This window comes from Macrobrachium nipponense, chromosome 19 (genome assembly GCF_015104395.2).
Source record: "Macrobrachium nipponense isolate FS-2020 chromosome 19, ASM1510439v2, whole genome shotgun sequence".
NCBI classification, from domain to species: domain Eukaryota; kingdom Metazoa; phylum Arthropoda; class Malacostraca; order Decapoda; family Palaemonidae; genus Macrobrachium; species Macrobrachium nipponense.
The window spans coordinates 53,269,897-53,292,767 of NC_061088.1; the positions used below are offsets into that span (position 1 = coordinate 53,269,897).

The window sequence follows — 22,871 nt, forward strand, 5'->3', positions numbered from 1 at the left end:
CGCGGACGTAGAACCCTACGGTGTGTGGTTCCGACGCGGCCGTTGCCACAGGGCGGCCTTGGTTTTGTTTGCCGTCGCCGTTTTTTGACTGTTGGAAGGTGCAAGGGCTTTCGCACCTCTTGGAGAATCTCCCGAACCTCCGGTGGAAGCGGCACCAGGAGTTTTCACCTCGCTGCGTGTGGGAGGACTTCCCTTGGGATACGGCGCCGATCTCTTGCGTTGGGTCGTCGTCGTCTTCTTCCTTCTCTGCGGCCAGGCACACGGAGGATCGGGGGGGGGGGGGGGGGGGGGGCGGCGAGCTTCGCGGCATTGTTCGACAACGTCAGCTTCTTTGCCTTCTCTAGTAGTTCGTCGTCCTCTAGGGTGTACGCGTCGGTCAGCTGCTTTCGACGTCCGGCTCGAGTTGCCGCAGGAATATTTCGCGGCTCAGGCTGATCTCTACCTTTTTTCCGTCGGGGCCTATTTCGGGCACGACGAGGCCCATCACAGTGTTCCAGGCATCTTGGGTGTCGGCGCCGCGCATGGGGTTCGCGACTAGGTCGAGGGCGCGGGCGGCCCTTTCACGCGATGGGCACGGAATAGGCTGTCAAGAGCCTTTCTTTTATCTCGTCGAGCGTGACAAGTCCGATTCGTGCTCGACCGGTCAGCCAGTTAGATATTCGGTCGAACACCTCTGTCGGGAGAGCCGCTGCGACGAAGTCAGCCTGCAGCACTTGTTTTGTGAGCCCCGCGATCCGGAATTGCCCTTCGGCTCGGAAGAACCAGGAAGACGGGTCCAGCCGTTGTGAAGGGGGGCAATTTGACAGCTTGAGCGGCCGCTGTGTCAGAGTCCGTCGCTGGGGTGGGGGAGGCCCGGTTTTTTCCCGCGAGGTACTGTTTGCGCCCATTGTCCTCTCTCACAAAAACGGTCGACAGAGTCGTGAATGGCGGGCCAAACCGTTTGAGGAAACGCCTGAACACACCTTGGGCAGGTATGCCGTATTTAGTCCGTTAGAGGCGTTGGTTATTTCCACGGTAGGAGCTTTCAGAGATCTATACTGAGGCGCCGTATGAGTCCGTTAAAGATCTCTGAAGGTGAGCGGCGGTAGTGAGTCCCTTAATGGCTGAGCCAAAACCGCTTGGGTCACCGTCCAAACCGGGAGGTCACCAGTTGTGAGAGGTGGACAAAGAGGCAGGTAGAAGTGTACTGATTTTTATTACAGTCAAGGGAAATATAAATATACAGCATGCGGACGGAAATGTGGTCACCGACCCGCGAGAGAGTAAAAGTGGGTCGGCGAGACCCGATTTGTGTTTCTTGAGAGACATAAAATACAAAATATAAAAGTACACAATATGTGGTTATACAAGCTTTATACACTGACGGAAAGCCCGCTGAATGCTCTCTCAGGGGGAAGTAAGAACAACGCGAATGATGAATTATATACAGAGAAAATTATGAATAAGCGTTGTCCTTACAAGATGCAATTTGCTACCTTCATGCACAATTCCTCCCTGAAACTTACATATGTGAACATTGTTGAATTCAGCAGGTAATTTGCTAGCTTCTAGTAGGTGATCATCTGATAGCACATCATCCCAGCCTACCCTGGCTTCCCACAATTCTTGAAGGAGAATTTTTCCCCACACAAAAATGAGACTGACTAGCCCTACGGGATCAAAATTAGCTACCAAAAGGAAGTAGCTTGCGTTTGGTAAGAGGATGAAAACTATTTCTACAGCCCTGGAGATGCTTAGGGTTTAAACTCAACTTATCCTCCCTTCTATCCCAACTCATTCCCAAATCAGTGATCTCATCAGGTTCCTTGCAACCATTCTGCTGATCAAACTCCTGACACTTGCTTGCTCACCCCATCAAAGGCATGTGGGCCTCGTCTAGCAAAGATTTGACCTGGTAATAATCTCTTTCCATTGGTTCCCTGGCTACAAATGTCTGCAGATAATTATTGATATAGAAGAAGGATTTAATGATATCTTCCCGTCCCCGCTCGCGGAGATGGGTTTGGAGCACTTGTTGTAAAAGATAGGGACTACTGGTTATGCCAAAAACCACAACGTTAAAGGCGTACGTGGTCACTCATTTCAGCTCTCGTTGCCAGAAAAAACGTGCTATTTAGTATCATCGGGATGTAGCCATACTCTGTGGAAAGCTTTCGATATGTCTGATACTAACGCATAGGGATTGCATCGAAACTTGAGGAGCAAATCATATAGCATTTCAACTAAGTTTGGACCTGGATAAAGGCAATCATTCAACAACAGTTCTCCCTTCACTTTAGAACAGTGATTCTTAACCTGGGGGGCGCGCCCCCCTAAGGGGGCGTCAGTGATTTCCAGGGGGGGCACGAGCCTCAGGTGAAAAGAAGTTTTTCCATTTATGGGTTATTTTCATTACAAGAGCATGGAATCCGAACATGGAGCCTTGCATTTTCACACGAACGTACAATGGCTATCAAAAGGGAACATGCTTGGACGGCTTTATGAGCTATGAGAAGAAGTGGCAATATTTTTAGATTCACAGCAGAAGGCAGACTTTCATGACAATTTCCAATCTGAAGGCTTTCAGATAACTCTAGCTTACCTGGTGGACATAACTGAAACATTGAATGCTGTGAACCTTAAACTACAAGGGAAAAGCATCAACATCATCACGGACCATGACACCATTCGAGCCTTCATGGCCAAACTCGACCTCTGGAAATGTCGGGTTCAGCAGGGAAATGCAGCCAGTTTTAGGAACTTGGATTCTGCTCTCGCTGACAGTAACCTCGTCTCTGGTTTAAAGCAACAAATAATCACTCATCTAATTGACTTGAAAGCAGAATTCATCTGATACTTCCCAGATATAGATGACAAGCGTGAAGCCTGGAAATCTCATCAGGAACCCATTTCAATGTGAAGTAGCTGATGCTGCTGATGAAGTCCAAGAAGAGTTCCTAGAATTGAAGTCCAACTCTACAGCTAAAGAAGACTTCAAAGATATGGATTTGGAGACGTTCCTGTTTACCCTCTGATCTCACATCGGATTCTAACAATGTTTGGATCCACATATCTATGTGAAACTGCATTTTCCACGCTCGTTGCTATCAAAACCAAGTACAGAAACCGCCTGAACGTTGAAGGGGACTTACGTTGTGCACTCTCAAGCATTCGACCACGTATTCAAGATCTGGTAGCCAAGAAGCAGTGTCAAATATCTCACTAACCAAGTATTCAAGATCTGGTAGCTTAGAGCAGTGTCAAATATCTCACTAATGTAATTCATGCTTAGTAAATTGACAAAAAAGCCATTTTTATTCATTTTCTTTTTAAATCTGGGAGTGAAATTTGTCTGTAGATGCAAGGGGGGCGTGGAGGGAAAGAGCTGTTCCTAGAGGGGGCGTGGTAGTGAAAAGGTTAAGAACCACTGCTTTAGAAGATGCGTTGAACACGATACGTAAAGGAGTCATGATACTCTGCTTCTTAACCCCAAAGTGGGGCAAGTAATATCCTTCAATCTTTGAATCATTGTCTTCAGAAATGAACCCAGCATCGAGATACATCTGAAGGACGTTCTCATAGTCTCTTCGGTACTCAGGGTCTTTCAGAAGCATTTCTGACGCATTCAATTGAGCGAATGCATTACGATAATTCGTACTTGGGCGTTCTGGCCCACAGAATGGTAAGCTTACTTGGTACCCTCGTTCGGTACTTACAATGCTACTCTGGACTTTATTCATAGCAGCATGCTCTGCGGTGGTGTACTGTTCATGGAGAGCAATTCCTACGGTATCCAATCTCCACCACATATCAACATTGATTTCTGGGGTAGCTTGACAAACTTGTAATGTGCAAACAACAGATGCATTTATCCCTTCCAGGGCCCACTGTGGTACACGTCACAAAAAAACTTACTCCATCAATCTCGTCCATACCGAGGACAAACAAGCTAAAGTAATCTGCCCCAACCAAGATATAAAAGTTAGTAAGAAGATCGCCATTAATTTTATCATCGGCCATAGTGCAACCTTTGCGCTGCAAATGCACTTTTACGTTAGAAAGGCTAACATCATGTATGGGAGTATTTACATCATCGTGGATAACGAGTTTAGTGTGGATTACTCTGGCACCTATGTGTATTCTGCATGAAACTACATCGTACTCGCCTTGTACAATCTGCTAGCCGAACGGTGCAATATTCAACTAAACGCGTTTAATAACTGGGAATTCTAACTTCTTAGAAAGCCAACTTGAAATGAAATTGCGTTGGCTACCAGTATCCAAAATTACCCTGGTGGAAAGGGGTTTGCTACGTGAATATACAATAGCTGTAGCAGTTAGCAATAAAGTAGCCGGCAGCTCGGATGAAGGCTCGTCCTTGACCGTCTTAGCAGTTACACAGTTTCTCATCTTTGGCTTTTCGCTGGGTTCTTTGATTTATCTTACGGTTGGTGCCTGGGTTCTTTACAGGCGGCGAGACAACTTGTGATGTTTTTGAGGAGGGCTGATAACTAGGATTGTGGGTGGGCGCGACGGATCTGGGTTGCGCATTGTCTTTCTCACAAATCAAACTGTGATGTTGCCCATCAAAAAATTAACTGACTTTTTTTAGCCGCCACGGTAGCGTACTTTAGACAGACACGAAGTGATTGCTGTTGCAAAATGGGCAAGCAGTTGCATGGTTAGCATTCGCTTCGTTCCCCTTCTTACGGGTGGTTGACAATTCCTCTGCCTTTTGCAATGCATCATCCTCCATTGATCTTATAATGAAATCCAGCGCTTCAAACAACTCGTTCAATGAAAAATCACATTTATGCAGATAATCAACTACTTTGCAATACACTTGTCCTTGCAACAACTTCTGGTTGATAAGACTTAATAATATGCTGTGATCTAACTGGGATCCACTCAAACGTTTGATTTGTATGATTAAAACAATTAGCTCTATGTGGAAATTCTTGAGGTCAACATAATTGCACTTGGGGACAAAAAGATCAGCTAGCATCTATGCAGAATGACTAATGTTTGCTGCTGGTTGCCATAATATTTCTCAAGCAAATTGGGGGCAACTTGGTAATTTGTAGCTGTTATGCTCAAGGATTGAATGACCTTGAGCGGCTCTCCTTCTAATGAACCTAACAAATAGGTATATTTAGCAACATAGTCTAAATCAGGTCTAATATGCACATGAGTATCAAACAAATCAGTGAATGTGGCGAATTCTCTTTTTTCGCTTTTAAAGGTGGGTAGGGGTAGCTCTTTGAGATGTGGTAAGTGTGTTGTTGGCTGCATTACGCTAGTCAACATGCTGATACGACTCAATAACAAGTTTATAACTTGGCCTGCATCTTCCAGGACATTAATAACTTTACTCTCTAATGACTGATTAGGATTGCCTTGAGGTGATCGTATGGCCTCTCTCATTGGGGGCACAACAGAAAGGTTGTTTCCCTTGGAAGAGATTAGTTAAAGGGATGGCAGCATCAGTGAAGTTAGGAATGGAACATCGGAAGTACTGAACCATCCTGACAAATCGCTGAGGTTCCCTCTTGGTCCTTGGGTAAGGCATGTCCTGAATGGCATGTATGTTGGCATCCTATGTCACCAGTCGGTCGTTTTTTACACGGTGGCCAAGATATGTTATTTCTGCCAGCCCATGCAGACATTTCTTGAAGTTGAGTACCAGATTGACATTTCGTAGTGTGGTTCTCCTCCCATGCAGGTTCTCCTCTCATGAGTTGGTGTAGGTTACTATGTTGTTGAGATAGACGACATAGTTCTTAATTCCTACCGGGACTTTATTCGTTAGCTTTTGAAAACAGCAAGGGATGTTTTTGAGGTCGAAGGACATCACTTTACATTGGTAAAATCCAGGAGGCATGGTGAAGGCAGCCAGAGAGCACGACTCTTTTGACAGGGGTACCTGCCAATATCTTTTCTCAAGATCTACTTTGCCCAAATAGGGATCACTGCTAAGGTTGTCCAAGCACTCTTCAATTCACAGGAGAGGGTATAGGGTATAGCTCAAGCTTGGTGACTTCATTCAACTTCCTTAAGTATATGCACAGCTTGTCTCACATTCCTTCCTTTGGAACCAAGACTACTGGGGAGGACCACTCATTGTGGCTTATTTGGATAAGGCTTAAGTCGAGTTGAAGTTGTACCTGCTCCTTGATTCTCTTGGCGCTCTCTGGATTGACCCTGTAGTAGCCTTGGGCAATTGGAGTGACACCTTTCCGTAGGTGTGTGGTATGCTCCAGGACATTGTTACATCCGAGATGGTCCTGGGTTATTTGCGGGTGTGTGTGGAGCAGCTGTTGTATATCATGTCATTGGTGATCCTCAAGCCCCAGATTGATAGCTTTGAGGCTGAGTAAGGCTTCTGAAATCACTGAGGGAGGCAGTGTCAGGGTTATGGTGCCTACGAAGGCCCCGAAAGCTGGAAGGAGATCCTTGGTCTCCCTTTCTTCTTGTGTCAGGTAAGGTTTTAGTAGGTTTATATAAGAGTCATTTGACTACCCTTCACCCACAGTCTACTAGGTAATTTAGGGCTCCTTGTTTTCTGAGGGGATGGGTCTTCAGGGGGAAAGTGGCTCTGGTTCAGAGGACTAGGACCTGGTCCCCGATGTTGAAGGATCGGGTCCAGGCCGTTTTATCAAGCTTGAGCTTGACTCACTCTTGGGTTGCGGCTCTGTTGCTTGAGTGACCACACACACAGCCTGAAGATTTCGTTGACCATTCAGCCCAGGCCTCATACAGGATGTCAAAGGGGGCCCCAAGCACAGTGGGCACACAGGAGCTCGAAAGGGCTATACCCTAGGGCCTCAGAGGGAGTTGGCAGATAGCAAGAAGGGTGTAGGAGAGGTTATCCTCCCAGGTTGCTTCTCCTTCATGTTCAAGTTTGGCCAGAGTAGCACCGAGGGTCTGGTGGAACCGTTCCATGATCCCTTGACTTTCTGGGTGATAAGGGGTAGGATGAATGTACTTGACACCATGGCTTGCCATGCTGTCATGGGACTTTCGACATAAAATGTTGCCCTTGGTCACTCTGGTTTAAGGCTTCACTGCCAGTCCTGGGATTGAGAAGTCGCTGGTTCGCGCCTGTCGATGGCCAATTCTATTATCGCTTAATAAATTCCCCCTCGGTTAAGCATATATGAAAATATATTAATTCCGAGGTAGAGCGAATTAGATATTAAAGGACATTTGTAGTTCGATATATGTATATGAATCATGGTAATGTGATAGACTTACATGATGACTACGTGCGGGCAAAAGCACTACCACGCCACCGAGAACGAGATGGGTTGATGCAGTCTCCATAACAAAAAATACCTGTGCGCGCGAAAGGTATTTCAGGTGGGAGGCAGCATGAACTTATATCTCTTGCGGTGTCGGAGTGGTTTAAGGCTTCACTGCCAGTCCTGGGATTGGGAAGTCGCTGGTTCGCGCCTGTCGATGACCAATTCTATTATCGCTTAATAAATCCCCCTCGGTTAAGCATATAGGAAAATATATTAATTCCGAGGTAGAGCGAATTAGATATTGAAGGACATTTGTAGTTCGATATATGTACATGAATTACGGTAATGTGATAGACTTATATGATGACTACGTGCGGGCAAAAGCACTACCACGCCACCGAGAACAAGATGGGTTGATGCAGTCTCCATAACAAAAAATACCTGTGCGCGCGAAAGGTATTTCAGGTGGGAGGCGGCATGAACTTATATCTCTTGCGGTGTCGGGGTGGTTTAAGGCTTCACTGCCAGTCCTGGGATTGGGAAGTCGCTGGTTCGCGCCTGTCGATGGCCAATTCTATTATTGCTTAATAAATTCCCCCTCGGTTAAGCATATATGAAAATATATTAATTCCGAGGTAGAGCGAATTAGATATTAAAGGACATTTGTAGTTCGATATATGTATATGAATCACGGTAATGTGATAGACTTACATGATGACTATATATATATATATATATATATATATATATATATATATATATATATATATATATTATATGTTACTACTTTCAAATTGCATATATCCCCTCTTTGACTGTATAAAATGTTATGTATAGAGTTTTGCAACATTTTTTCAGATTCCTTAGCTAGCTTTAGAGTTAGGCTGTCTTAAAATGTGTGTTCAGATTTCTCATAACATAATTTAAGAATATATAATGTAGAATATAAAGAGAGAGAGAGAGATTTTCTTTGTCCTTTCGAAGCTAGAGTTGTTTCAGTAACTTTTCATTGCCTTGAGATTAGAGGAACTCGAGTCTCTGTGTTGTTTTTAAAAACATGTCAATCTTAATTATCGCTCGACCTCTGTTTATCAGTTGCAACTAATAACTAATAGTTACAGTGGTTTGGTAAAAATTTAAACTAATATTTACATTGCCTGAAAAACAATTTACATTTTTACACATTGCAAATTTTTGTGTTTTGTGTTTGTTTCATTTGAAGTGCATTTATCCATTTTCTTATTGAAGTGTGTCTTTTTATTTTATGTTCTGTGTGATTAGTGTTTTTACAATTTTGGTATTTTCCACATTTTTCTGTGTTTTCATTTGCATACACAATTTAATTAACTTAGTTATTTTCATTACTTAATTGTTGCAATTTTAATTGAATTTAACACTTGTGAATTAATTTGCATTTACTAAGAATTCTTTTCAAGTTTCAGTGTTGTTTAGCACTTGTGAATTAATTTCCAAATTTTAATTATTGCCTAACACTTTTGAATTTTGATTGACTTAATTTTCTTGAATTTTGTTATAAATTAATCTTGATTTAATTTTACTTAATTGATTCAAGAATTAATTAAACTTTACTTTGTTTTCAAGTAACAGTAATTTTCCCTGATGTTGTGAATTTCACTTATAATTTTGAGTTTAATAATAAATTTTTGTATTTAAAATTTTTAGAAGTGTTTCTATTCTATACCAGTATATAAATATAATTATGATTAGTTTAGGTAGAAACATAGAGTGGTAATTGATCTGTTTTCCTTCAATTTACTTGAAGTGACTTAGAACCAGGGAAGTACTTAGACTTCTGAAATCAGGGAAATACTTAGACTTTTAAAGTTGTTGATGGAGTGATGCCCTTTAATTAATTTAATTACTTACTAGATTTACCTCAGCACCTTTTTGTTTTATGAAACTTCGTCTGATTTTCTGCAATACTGGTAAGTTGTTTAAGGATCACTGTTGCCTTTTAGGGAGCTATTCAGTTCGTTTTTGTACCTGTGATGAGAGATCAGGTGTCTGGCTGTTGTGAGGTAACAATTAATGAATGGTAAGTGTAGTAACCAGATACTTGGCACTTCGTCACAATATATATATATATATATATATATATATATATATATATATATATATATATATAGGAAATTAAAACTTGTTTGAAATCTTGACTTGTCCGGCTTTCCTTGGGAGTGTTAGCATTACCAATACTTTTACGATGCTTTGCTGATATTGTGAATATTTCATGTGTATTCCTTGATAATATTTTATCATTATACGTGTTTTTAATATTTAAGAAGGATATGTAATACAACGTTTATTTCAAATGATAACTGCAACACATTTAGGTAATTAGTAAGATGTTTTGGCTTGTCCTCACCCTTCTCTCTATCCTGAAGCTGAGAAACTCCTGCTACCTCGGCTACTTCATATATATATATATATATATATATATATATATATATATATATATATATATATATATATAGTATACATACATACATACATACATACATACATCATACATACATACATACATACATACATACATACATACATACATATATACAATATATATACATATTATATAGTATATATATATATATATATATATATATATATATATATATATATATATATATATATATATGTGTGTGAAGTAGCCGAGGTAGCAGGAAATCTCAGCTCAGGATAGAAAGAAGGGTGAGGACAAGCCAAAACATCTTACTAATTACCTAAATGTGTTGCAGTCATCATCTTAAAATAAACGTGTATTACATAACCTTGTTTTACAAAATATTATTTCTTTATCAAATAATTCATATGTACAACTTGATATAATATCACGAAATATAATTTTGAAATGATTGAGTTTATAATTCCTATAACATATACAAAGAAAATTCACCCCAAACGCAAACTAATAAATGTCGATTTCCTCTAACCGGTGATGTCGAGAAAGGATTACATCTAAAAATGTAGTGTACGGTTTTGTTGTTTCAATACCGAAGTTTATAGAAACAATTTTGTGTTTATGTTGGTCAGTATAGATTAGCTAGCTGCTCACCCTCAAATATGGGAGAGGTATCATCCAAACAACGCCGATAGAATATACTAGTTTTAAAATCAATGGGGCAGTGTTGTAACCATTCTTCTATGTCATGGCCGTGAAAATATGGGTTAATGTTACTGATTAAGGAGACGCCAAGGGTAATCCGTCCATTTGTTCATAATATTTGCCCATCAAACAGGAGGTTCATATCTTTAGCAGAACTTAAATTCGACGGCATATTTACAACAGAGTCAATATCATTTTACATCGCTCTCGATGGCCGTGTGGTCAAAGTCGCTGTCTATCTTTGTTTCTACGAGTAAACGAAGCCATAGATCGAAATCTCAAAGGCACAGAAGCACTTCATTATATTCATTCCCCTTGTGTGTAAGTCATTCCTAATTATATAGTGAATTTGATATTATCCGATTATTTTGTGGCTTCAAATTGTGCACATGAAAAACTGGCGTGTATATGAGTGACAAAAATTCACATAGATTCTTCCTTCATATATGCCCGAGTACTTTATACTTATGTTACAGACTCCTGCTTCACGGACCCAGACACCAAAAGCAAGACCACCGTGCATTTTCTTCGCTATCAGTTTGGATGACAGGCGCTCACATCGCTATCACCTTTATGAATGGAGATTATTCGCGATCAAGAGGCTTAAAGACCAGATATTGTCTATTGACGATTGTACAGGAGAACATGCCACCCCTTTGACCTTGATATGGATAGCTCGACCGTCTTCTGATGGTTCACCATTTCCGGAGTTTGCGAGGATTATTCTTGGTGACTGGAAAAAATCTGCTAGAGATGCGTCGCCTGAAATCATATTTCCATTTCCTCCCGGCTCAAGGAAGGTGGTTTGTTCTAATTGTGTGGCCCATCAACGGAGATAGGATTGACGGATCTTAGTTAGTAATCAATCCAGGTGGAAATTTTCAACAACCCAAGTATTGCCATAATGCTGTCTTCTTTAATTATTTACAGAGCTCAGAATTTATTGTTTAGTTTATAACTCTGCTTTTCTCTTGGTTCAGAGAAGAAGAACTCGATTCTCAATATTTGCAGATGTCAATCTTTTAATGCTACCAACCAAACCTTAAAGCCTAATTTTATAAGTTTCAAGTTGAAAAGCATTTGGTTACAGTGATGGTGATCATACACCAATATGGCACTCAGAGTTCTCAGTTACAAAGATACCTACAGTATGCAATGCTATTCTACCCTTTCAATGAGTAATATTAAAAGTAAAACGGATAAAGAGGTAAAGAGAGCATTTCTACCCTTCCAATGAACAGTATCAAAATGGGTATTACTGGTCAACTCGGTGTTCAATGTCCTGACTTTTTCTCTTTATGGTACATCAAAGGTGCACCTGGAGGGGGTGTTACTTTGGGTTGTGAAATTCTTATTTGTGGCTGTCCTCACTGGAATTTGCGAAATAATAATTGCATATGGCAAGCTTCTGTCAGAAAACATTCCAATGCACATTATACTTCACTCGCCATGGATTTCGTGACTTAGGTAATAATCAGGCAAAGTCTCTTATCTTTATGTCACTGCACTATTCGGTAATTTCCCCTTGGATTTCGTACTTGGTATTCCGAAGCGGATGGTAGAATCAGGCATCTCCTAACCGCCAGTTCTTCGCATTATTGACCAAGTTTTCAAGGATTGCAAGTCTTCTTTTTAGGGATGTTGCAAGACAAAAAACACAAGAATTAAGCATAGACTCAGTGGAATATCATAACGAAATGCAGAATAATGAAGATCATACAAACCACGAAAAACAGATTTTAATCCATGTGTGAGATAGACAATGAAATGCGTATCCTCTGGAATTAGAAAGTCGACTAAGCCCCACAATTTACTTGTTGAACTTTCCATCCAAAACAGTTCTCTTATGCTAAAAAACATGACCACAGTCCACGCTAAAATTACTTCTGAAAGACCACAAAATATATCGTAATAATCACCCAAGTCTAGATAGTGAAGTTAAACGAAGATCAAGAAAACAAGAGTTTACTTGGACAAACCAGCTGATGATCTTGACACAGGCATATATATATTCATGGAGTGGCTTTGGTGTTAAAATAGCCCATAAGATTATGGACAAAATGTCCAAATGTAAAAAGAAAAAGAGGAAAATGCCTGTCAGAAGAAGGGATGAGTCAATAGTAACACCAGAAGAAGTGAGAAAACGGTGGACGAACCATTTATGGGGCCATGAGTAAAAGATATGGGGTTGGGTTTATTTTGACTGATACAAAAGTAGTTGAAGAAGACCTGAGTCCGCGTATGAATAAATGAAAAGTTTTTGAGGAGAAGTCAGTAATAAATACGACAGCCCATGATGGAACCACTGCAGTGATGATTCTAGTTGAAACTGGAAAGACTTGCAGAATATTGAATGATGAAACAAGCCTGACGATTGGAAGCTGGAAGCCATAGGGCGGATACCAAAGAAAGGTGACCTAATTAACTATGGTAAATATAGAAGTATTGCCCCTACGTTGGTTGGTACGAAATTGTTCACTATGCTTATTCTCAATAGACTGGAGAAAGCAATTGAACAAAAAGCTTAGCGATGAACATGCTAGTTTCAGAAAAGGTAAGAGTTGCTCAGATCAAATGTGTTCCAAAACATATTTATATAATAATATATGGAATTTAATACTACCCTTTGCGATGGCTTTTGTTGATTTCGAGTAAACATTTGAAAGCGTCCAGAGGCGATTGTTATGGAAAGTTTTTTTTACTTTTGCATTCCTGTTAAATATACAAAGCTTACTGAAAATATTCACGAACAAGCAGAATCATATTGTAATGGTCTTCCCGAGTGAAACAGCAGTGAATGGCGGAGTGCGACAGGGGATTGTTATATCATATTTGCTGTTTACTTTTCTCACAGATTTTATAACGAAAAAAGGTTGGTTGGAGGTAGAAGAAAATGTTTAGATTGTGGGAACTTGATAGACTTAGATAATGCGGAGGATGTAGTTTTAACAGAGCACCAGAGAAAATGAAAGCATTTGCTATAAAGAAGCTCATGAGGACCTCGAGAAAAAGTATATAAACTCGCTCATACATTTTTTGTTAAAATAAAAGTTGGCCTTCTACACTGCCATTTCTAAGAGTTACTTAAAACTGTCCCTGTAAAAACGCAAAACAAAAAATATTTACCTTTTTTTCGGTACCTCAGTTGCATTGTTCTATGAGATTCTTAGCTATAAGCTTCTGGCAATATTTCAAAGGAGCGAGGGATTCAGTCCTCCACAAACGGATGCTTTCTCAACTCTCCTGTGAACAATGTATTAAAAGTATGCAATGTTTTCCTGCCAAGTGTGAGGCTAAGAGTGGTGCCTTAGTGTCTGGTGGTGCTCCAACACTCATTCCAATGACTGGGAGAAGGCTTCTTCAGGGTAGACCTTGTCATGCTGAGGCAGCGTCTTTGTCAAACTCAAGATGATATGAACATCACATCTGAATTTTTGTTCAGTAGTTTCTGTTCAGTGTTATATAGTTTTATCTCAACTTGGCACTCATGTTACATTAATGAGATCCCCTCACTTGGAAGTCGCCTGGGACCTTTGATTGTTAAACTCCACCTCCTGAACTCCTCTGGCTCAGATAAGTAGGGTACTCTCACCATGGATTCTTCCCTTACAATGGTCCTTTCCCTATTTACTTTTTGAAGCAACCTGTTGCATTGCACTAATTCAAACTCAGCACTCTCTGGTAACTCTCTCTTTGTGAGTGCATTGCCAAATTAACAGGTACTCAAAGTCTGTAGCTGGACGGAGTAGAAAACTGATGGCCAACAGACAGTTGAGCTTCTACAGCAATCTTATTATTTGTACCTCGGGAATAAATTTTTCTAAGTCAACAATTGAATGATTATCAACGTATATATGGGTGACTGAGGCAAAATATGGCCATTACTGCTATCTAAGGTAATGAAGTCCGGACAAGATTCACCTCTCCTTTGATGAGGTGTTCAGATCCTATCTGCAGGATCAGATAAAGGCCATCTGCTGCCCTAAGCACAACTCAAAAATGGTTCCCCCTAAATTCTTTCATTGTCTAACTGACCAAACATAAGGTTCAGAAAATGTTGCTACACAGTTGTCACTGATCTGCGGCAGAGTGAGAGACAGATTGCTCTGTGCATTAGTTTTCTTTTCTTTTTTTTTTCTTGTCTTTAAATCTTCAGCTAAAAACCCCATGTGGATAGCTAACCAACTATAAACCCCAGAGAGTTCCAAAGATCAGCCTGCAAAGAGAAACAAACTTTAGGAAAAGGTGAGAAATAACTTGCGAGGTAATTGAAAATAAAGTGGATACACCTGAATTCAAGAGATCTTAGCAGAAAGCAGGAATGAATTTGCTCCTCACTTAAACATTTGGAGATCAGAAGACGCCAGAACTGCACAAGGCAAAATATTACACATTTTAGGTGTGGGCAAAATAAAACTCTTAGCAAATTGAGGAGTAGTAATATTAAACCTGATAATAGAAAACAACACGCTGTTCATAGCAGCAGCCTGCCTAGTGTTGCGAGCAAAAGCAGCCAGGTCAGGTAAAGAAGAGTGCAGCGGATGTTTGTGGTTGTAGTGCCTTAGTTCCACAAGGCAACATTAAGAGTTGGCAAAACAGAGTTGACTGATGACAAGAGTTTGAGATGAGAGTCAGCACCCGAAGCGTGGTTGTCCCCCGGATGCTACAGGTTCAGAGGAAGAGCATCATGCTTTATCTTACTTTGGGGTGAATTGAGAAGAATGGTGGTAATTAGTCGGAGGCCAAAAGGTTCGCTCCACGCTGATTAGGGTTACAAGTAAACTTTTATAACTAAATGATAACTTTAACTGACTGGTAACTTAACCAACTGTTATTGATTACGCTATCGAAATTACAGTCTTATTATATGGCTAAAGAATTAAACGGCACACCATGACTTAATCAATTAAGATAGATAAAATTTTGAGGAAACTTAATACTGCACTAAAAATTTTAGCCAGTGAAGAAATTAGGATTAACAATAATTAAATTACAATTAGAATAACTCTGGGTAAAAAAAATCAAAATGATTCACTGGAAAGGCGAATAAAAAAACGGCAGCAGGCTGTGTACTACAAAAGATTAGGAAGAAACTTTGAGTGTCTGTGGAAGCAAAGGATGGAAAATATAAAGGAACAGCTGCGTCAACTCCTTCCTCTTTGTGGAACGAAACTGCGGATGCGGAATGTGAATGACAGAAAAATGCTGAAGCAGATGAGCGAACTGTTTATACTACTTGGAATAGGAAGAACTAGAAGGGTGAGAAATGTGGGTACGCCGTAGTGGTACAAAGGTAGGCATGGGGGATAGGGTGGATCAGCCTTTCAGATGGCTCGTGGAAGATTGGAGAATAAAATGAGGAAAAGGGATTATAATCTGGAAGTGATAGAGGAGAGGAGGAGATGCCTTGTAAAGTAGAGGTAAATGACACATTGTGTGAGAGTATTCGACGTGAAGCTTGTAAAGCTTCAGAAGAAGAAGTTTATGTAGCAACTATTATTGTAGGAATATTCGGCATAGAGCTTTACCCCAGGTTCAGTGGTTAAAGCAGTTACTTTGTCGTCTCTGGAGCTATCCCTAATATATATATATATATATATATATATATATATATATATATATATATATATATATATATATATATATATATATATATATATATATATATATATATATGTGTGTGTGTGTGTGTGTGTGTGTGTGTGTGTGTTGGTATGCATTATTTACTAAAACTAAATATGTTATTACCTGTCATGAGCTATATTGGTCTTGCCTAAATGCACCATCGGCAATCATAACTCCAAAGTGTAGTACGGTTTCCAGGGGAATGAATTAATAGAAACCCTTTTCCCCTACAGTGAAGCCGCATTATTAACAAAGACGTATTTTAATTGTTAAAAAAATGTGTCAAGGTTAATCTACCATTTAAATATTTTCCGTTTTGCTGCACGCAACTACGCTTGTTAATCGATTCGTTTATACGTATTACCTCATTTTGTCAAACCATATATGTAATATTTAAATGTTTGTCTCAATGTTTGCAATGAAAAAGCTCCTCACAATGACAAAGTTGCATTCTCTGAAAATATGCAAAACGAATGCTTTCGGTTTATTTTAAAATGAAACATCAATGTAAGGTGACAAACATATATTACTCGCTTAACATATTACTCGCATAGATATGCGACGCGTTGGAATCAAGCCTATTTTAATTTTGGTTAAGTGTGTTTATGCATGCAGCTGCCCGAAAAACTGTCAACGGACAATCTGCAGACGGTGCGGGACACTGCCAGACAGACGAGGAGAGAGAGAGAGACCGACCATCACCTCACACTGCCTTGCCTTGCCTTGCCTTGCCGGGCTCCCGCTTGCCTTGCGAACTTCGCTGCCTTCAGTTATGGGCCGGGAATGACGTGGTGAGGTTGTTTCACTTCTCCGACTACCGGTACTGTGTCTCGTGTCCGTGCTGGATTTTAGTGTCACTGCCTTACAATCTGTGGAATACATTAAGATCATTGATAAGGTAGGGAAGACATTGCATTTTACAATGTTGCTGTAGTTTTAGTAGATGAAATGGTTTGAGATCAAACGTGGTGGAGCTGCATGTTGCGTTAAACATGCCGTCGTTATCATATCTAATAGCTTGAAGTCATCATCCGTGAATATACATCTCTCGGTGATAATTATGCATTTGGAAGATTGATAATACATCACAAATTTTGCTCATTGTGACTTGATTAGACGACGACTTGTTATTTGTGTGTAATAAACAGCCCTTGAAACAATTTATGGCGGGTTAGCAGAGACCGAAGTGACGAGGGGGTGGCAATGAAGATAACCGGGAGGGAAGGATCAGAAAGGCTTTGGCTAAAGAAAAAAACTAGGAATGCCCATTGCAGTGGGTGAAAGGATGGTCTCTCTCTCTCCTCTCTCTCTCATCTCTCTCTCTCTCTCTCTCTCTCTCTCTCTCTCTCTCTCTCTCTCTCTCTCTCTCTCTCTCTCTCTGATATGAAATTACTGTAATTCTAAACTTTATTCATGTGTACTAATTGCGAACACAAAATATTTTTTTCAGCATAAGCATGATTAATTAACAGCAATAAGTTCTGTCGTAGTCACCGTGGTAGAGTAATTACGTACTACGGGGCATTACCATGGTATTGACAGTATGCAGTTTCTTTAGCCGGCCTTGTGGCCAATGCTAACTGGTTTGAATCAGAATTACAACACTATATATATATATATATATATATATATATATATATATATATATATATATATGTGTGTGTGTGTGTGTGTGTAAAATTGTGGTTTAAGAAAATGGGCCACAAAGAATGACAGAAGTTGGGGTTTATTATGGAGATAGTGAGAGTAAATGTGAGCGAGAGCGTTAAATATAGTACTTAAGAGGTTCTTCATTTCGTTTAAATATATATTTTGGTTTATACCTCCTTTTATATTGCGTACCGCACATCAAGTAGTTTTTGTGAGATCATTGTGTGAAACTTGTGTTAGTGGGTTAGGAATACGAAACTAAGTGTTGAACTAGGCTGTATCGTAACCTAATTTTTTAAAGTCTTTTACTAGAGAAAATATACAATATTTTTACAATTTCAATAGTATCACAAACAGAATTTTGTCAAATTCGACTTGATTGGCAAAAAATTAGCAAACATAATTTTATCCTACCGTTAGGGATGACATTTAAATATTTTTAGTATACGTTGTCATCCAGGCGTTGATATGATGGCAATAACCGATTCGAAATTATGGCAAAGACGAAAATTGGAGACCATCGGCTATATAGATATATATCATTTTCCAAGCAGCCACTTTTTTATCTTTTATTAGAGAAAATATACAATATTTTACAATTTTAATAGTATTACAGGCAGAATTTTATCAATGTTGACTCAAGTGGACCCCAAATTTCGGCCTGACCTGACCTGACCTTAATTTAGTGAAATATATATTGTGGTGCATCCTAACCTAACTTAAGCTAGGCCCGGGGCATCGAGATGTAGAAAGGTCTTGCTTTTGGGTTCAGCCATGCTACAAAAATGAATTATTGTATTTGTCTGATGTTTTTCACTAGAGGCACTAATTATAATGGGAGATGGTTTAAAGTCGAAAAAGTGGTGTACAGTATTGAAGTGGTGATAGGAAGCGGCAGAAACTAAAGAGTTTGTTAATACGTATTCATGTTAATTGGTTCCGTTCTGCTCGCGTAATCAGTTGCAGGGCTCTCTTAGCATTGTAGGCCCCCGGCCAGAGCAGTTCAACTTTGGCCCCTACCAACAATTCAAAACCGCTTTCTGGGGATAACAATGTAAATTGTCAATAAAATAAAAAAAATATAATGACTGTTTTGGTGCTTCCAACAAATTCATAAGTTAGAATTTTAATTAATTACAGTGAATGATACAGTAACTTCATTTTTAACGTGACCGTGTGTGACTGAACTGTGTTTCCACTGAGATTTAATGACTGTATAAAAGGATGATGTTTAATTTTCTCAGCTGGGTATGTTGCCCTAAGTATTTCTGGGTAAATTTTGATAAAAGGTTTTAGCTTCCCTGAGTTTGAAACAAGAAGTTCGTCATTGTGAACTTTAAATTTTTATGGGATGTTGAAGTGTTGTATAATAAAAAATGTTGTATATTTTTATGGGATGTTGAAGTGTTGTATAATAAAAATTTTGTATATATAATAAAAATGTCTTTGTATGAGAATTGTCCACCAATTTAACGTATCCATTCCGTGACAAATAAAATAATAACTTACACATAAATTGCAGTGGTACTGCGGTTGTAATGATCGTAAAATTATTGATACCAACAACAATATATATATGGCAATGGTTGTAAGACAAATAGCATGTTGTGCTTCTCTGGTAGTTAGTAGATATCGAGAATTTGACCATTCCCATTGTGATTTTTTTACTCAGTAATAGTAATATCCCATTCGGTTCTTAATAAGTTCATACCCAAATCAAGGTAACATGAAACAGAAGACCCTTCAAGTGCGCGTTCCTACGTGCAAGTTTCGTTCAACCGAGGTGTTTTCCAGACATATGAGACTAGGAATAACTAGCGATTCAAGCGGTAATAGCCCCATTAAATTCTGCATTGAAGACAATATAGTCTTAAACGAATCGCATAATGTGTGAATCAGCCCTAAGACGGCCTACTGGCATGGGTCCTTAACCAAGTTTTTCTGTGTGGTATGTATTTAAAGGAACACGAAATCTGGTTGGTGTGGATCTCCCCTACCTAGAGAGTGTGCAGCTCATAAGACTAGCCCGATAGCTTTGGTTTATGCATGCAGGATAGTTACGTAAGTTTGCTTTGCTTTTTGATAAAAGAATATCGCTGATGTCATCTTTCGATGGGACTTTTTACCCGCCCCAGATTTGTGTTCCCGAAACACCTAAAAATTGTTACATTGCCGGTTAATTGTGAGGTAGTTATATTAACTCCCGGACACTGAACATAATATAGGGGCAACTGTTTGGTCAGTTTCGAATTGCCCCAGATTATGCAAAAGTTTTAACGAAGGCCGAGATATCCAGTGAAGCAACGTGCGACCAAGAGGAATGTAAATAATGTCGAAGTCTAAGTGAAGTGGAGGCTGGGTTAGAGGACGGGGGAGGGGCGGTTGTTTGGAGGGGTGAGGATAGTCTTATTAAATTGAGCTTAGGGGATATGGGTGGGGGAGAGGGTTGGAAGGGTGGGGAAATTGCAATCTTAGAGCGGAAGAAGGAACATTATGAATGCCTCGTCCTTAGAGGAGATACAGGTGAATAAATATGTATTTATAGATGAGTGATTGCCATTGAGAGGAAAAGGTTGCAGACGTGAGGATGTTTTACTTTAGTTATTGATTTTTGTTGCATGGTGTAAGTTATGAAGTTTCTGTTATTATTCTTATTTGTTTGCCCAACCTTTTGTAGTAGTTTTGTTGTTATTGATATTTGTTTTTTCCGTTGGAGTGTTTTGATCAATTTCTAGTGTTTCATTCTAGGCTGGCATATTTCGGGTAACAGCTGTTTCATATTGACCTTGCCGTGGTTTGGGGCTAACCAATGGAATTTATTAATATTTGTGCTTGAAGATTGTCACTTTTAAGTTCATTTTTATCACACACACACACACACACATATATATTTATATATATATATATATACACGCATATATCGCTGTTTTCATACTTGTTTTTATTGCGTCTGCATTGTGGGTTTCAGCTGTTTTCAAATGAACCTTGCTTGTTTATGCATGGAATTTTAATTTTGTGCATCTGAAAGTTCATGTTTATCATTATTGTTAGCATATATATATATATATATATATATATATATATATATATATATATATATATATATAAAGGTTTTTTGCCACGAAGGAAAAAATGAAAAAGCGAGACCGAAAGTACTTGGCTATCTCGCTTTTTCTTTTTTTCCTTCGTGGCAAAAAACCTTTATTTATACATAGCATCACGTTTTATATACTTCGTGATCAAGTTACTCATATATAATATATATATATATATATATATATATATATATATTATAAACAAAAACATTTGTTGACATCTTTATTCAGCCGGAACTTGTAGTGGATGTGTTTATGCCTTGTTCGTTGCGCATATTGCCTATGTCACTTCACTTCGGTCTTTGTATGTTCAGAAGTGCATTTTGAAAATAATTCGTTCAGGATTCGGAGATTCCGGGTCTCGAGACGAATTGCTTGAAACTAGGCATGTTGGTCGTGCGTGTAATCATAACAGGTGCGGGATGAGTAATCCACATTTCCTTCTCAGTTTATGGTTGGGGGAAGTGTGTTTAGAGTTTTATTTTTTTTATTTTTTTTCTCTCTCTCTTTTACTGCATCCTTCAATTGGTAGGAGCAGGCGTCCTGGCAAGGCTTTATCAGTTTTGAATCTGGCGGTTGTCTTAGTCGTGGATTTTATCTCCTTTTGGATTTTCGAGCCCTTGTCTGTTACAGTTGCGTATGGCTAACAAATATGTTTAAATCATTTATGACTATATATACTCACTGTCTGAATACGTTGTGTATAACTCGCTGAGTGGGTTGTAGCTGAGATCTCCTCTTTATCGGGTCTTAATGTTTGCTGGAATATTTGCAGGGCTAGAAAAAGCTCATCTGTGTTTCCAAAGTGCGAAAGTTTTTCATTTTTATGAGGATATTGTTACAACGGAAAAGGTTATTTTAACTGATACTTATCGGTTAGTAAAGTCAGATTCAAACATCACGGTCATGAATAAGTATTTTTCTAAAACGTTTTTGCCCATCTTCAATTTTAACGTTCGGGATTAAGACAGGAATATGCACAGATATTCTAAAACTGAAAGTGATATTTTTTATTACTTTAGAAATAAAGTGTCACTTGTTTCAACATGAAACTGAAGTTATATCTCCAGTATTTGTAAATCACTATTGCACTGAATAATAATATATTCAGGGACGTTGTAAAGTACGAGCCATGTCAAATGGAGAGTCTACAGGAGGACTTCCAAAGATTCAAGTTTAAGTTGGACTTTTATACGTCGGTATGGGCTCTGGTTTGTTGAGTTACCTGTTACGGGAGCTGGCTCGAGTTGTGGTCTGGTTACCTTCTGATAAGTCAGGTTTTAATTGAGAAACGCTGACTGGTTCTTCCTGGAATCCGCGTGGTTAATGTGGAATGAAAAAAAGCAGACGTTTAGCATGCAAGATTCATTATGAGGTTAATGAAAACTACATTTCATATATGCATCGTCAGTGACGGTCGTAGGGGAAGTGCAACAGTGGGTGTAAATCCTTACCGGTTTCGTTTTAATTTCAAACACATTTTCAAAGGACTTTCATTTTCCTTGTGCTAAAGTTGTTTCATACCATATAAATCACTTGTCAATAGCTATATATATATATATATATATATATATACATACTATATATAGATGAGATCTTCACGTGAAACTGAAAGAGGGAGATACCAAGATTTTGAACTTTTACTCCAAGGTTATCTTCAGGGTTCTGAAGATGACTTTGAAATATGAGTTGAAAGTCTTGGTGTCGCCTTTTATTTTCAGGGATGGATCTTTTATGTACTTCTTCCACGAGACTATTGTGGCGAAATACAGACATACTATATGTGATATATATATATATATATATATATATATACTATATATATAGTATACTATATATATATATACTATATATATATATATATATATATATATGAATGTGTAATAAAATATGCCTGTAGATGTAAAAATGTATAATTAAAAAAAGCCTGTGTTTAAGTAATGGAAATTTATCACCAAAGCATCACATTTACAGATTTTGTTGATTTTCAACCTTGTTTATGCATACAGTTGGGTGTGTGCCAACGAGCAGAACTGGGACTGATCAGATAGGGACTGAAATCTGGTTTGTGGCAGAAGCACCAAGTATGATATGTGGGGCATATAAGATACACTCCAAAATAAGACTGGAATCTCGGTTATTGTGAGAATCCGCTAG

General features: G+C 39.0%; 1 protein-coding gene across 2 annotated transcripts in view; it reads left to right on the forward strand.

Moving 5' to 3' along the window:
• The first annotated feature begins 16,697 nt into the window (after positions 1-16,697).
• Positions 16,698-22,871, forward strand: part of LOC135216984 (ras-related protein ced-10-like) — a 327,865-nt gene continuing 321,691 nt past the window's right edge. For both annotated transcript variants that reach the window (XM_064252551.1, XM_064252559.1), the window contains exon 1: positions 16,698-16,867. The gene's annotated coding sequence lies outside the window, so the exon portion shown is untranslated. The remainder of the gene's footprint in view (positions 16,868-22,871) is intronic.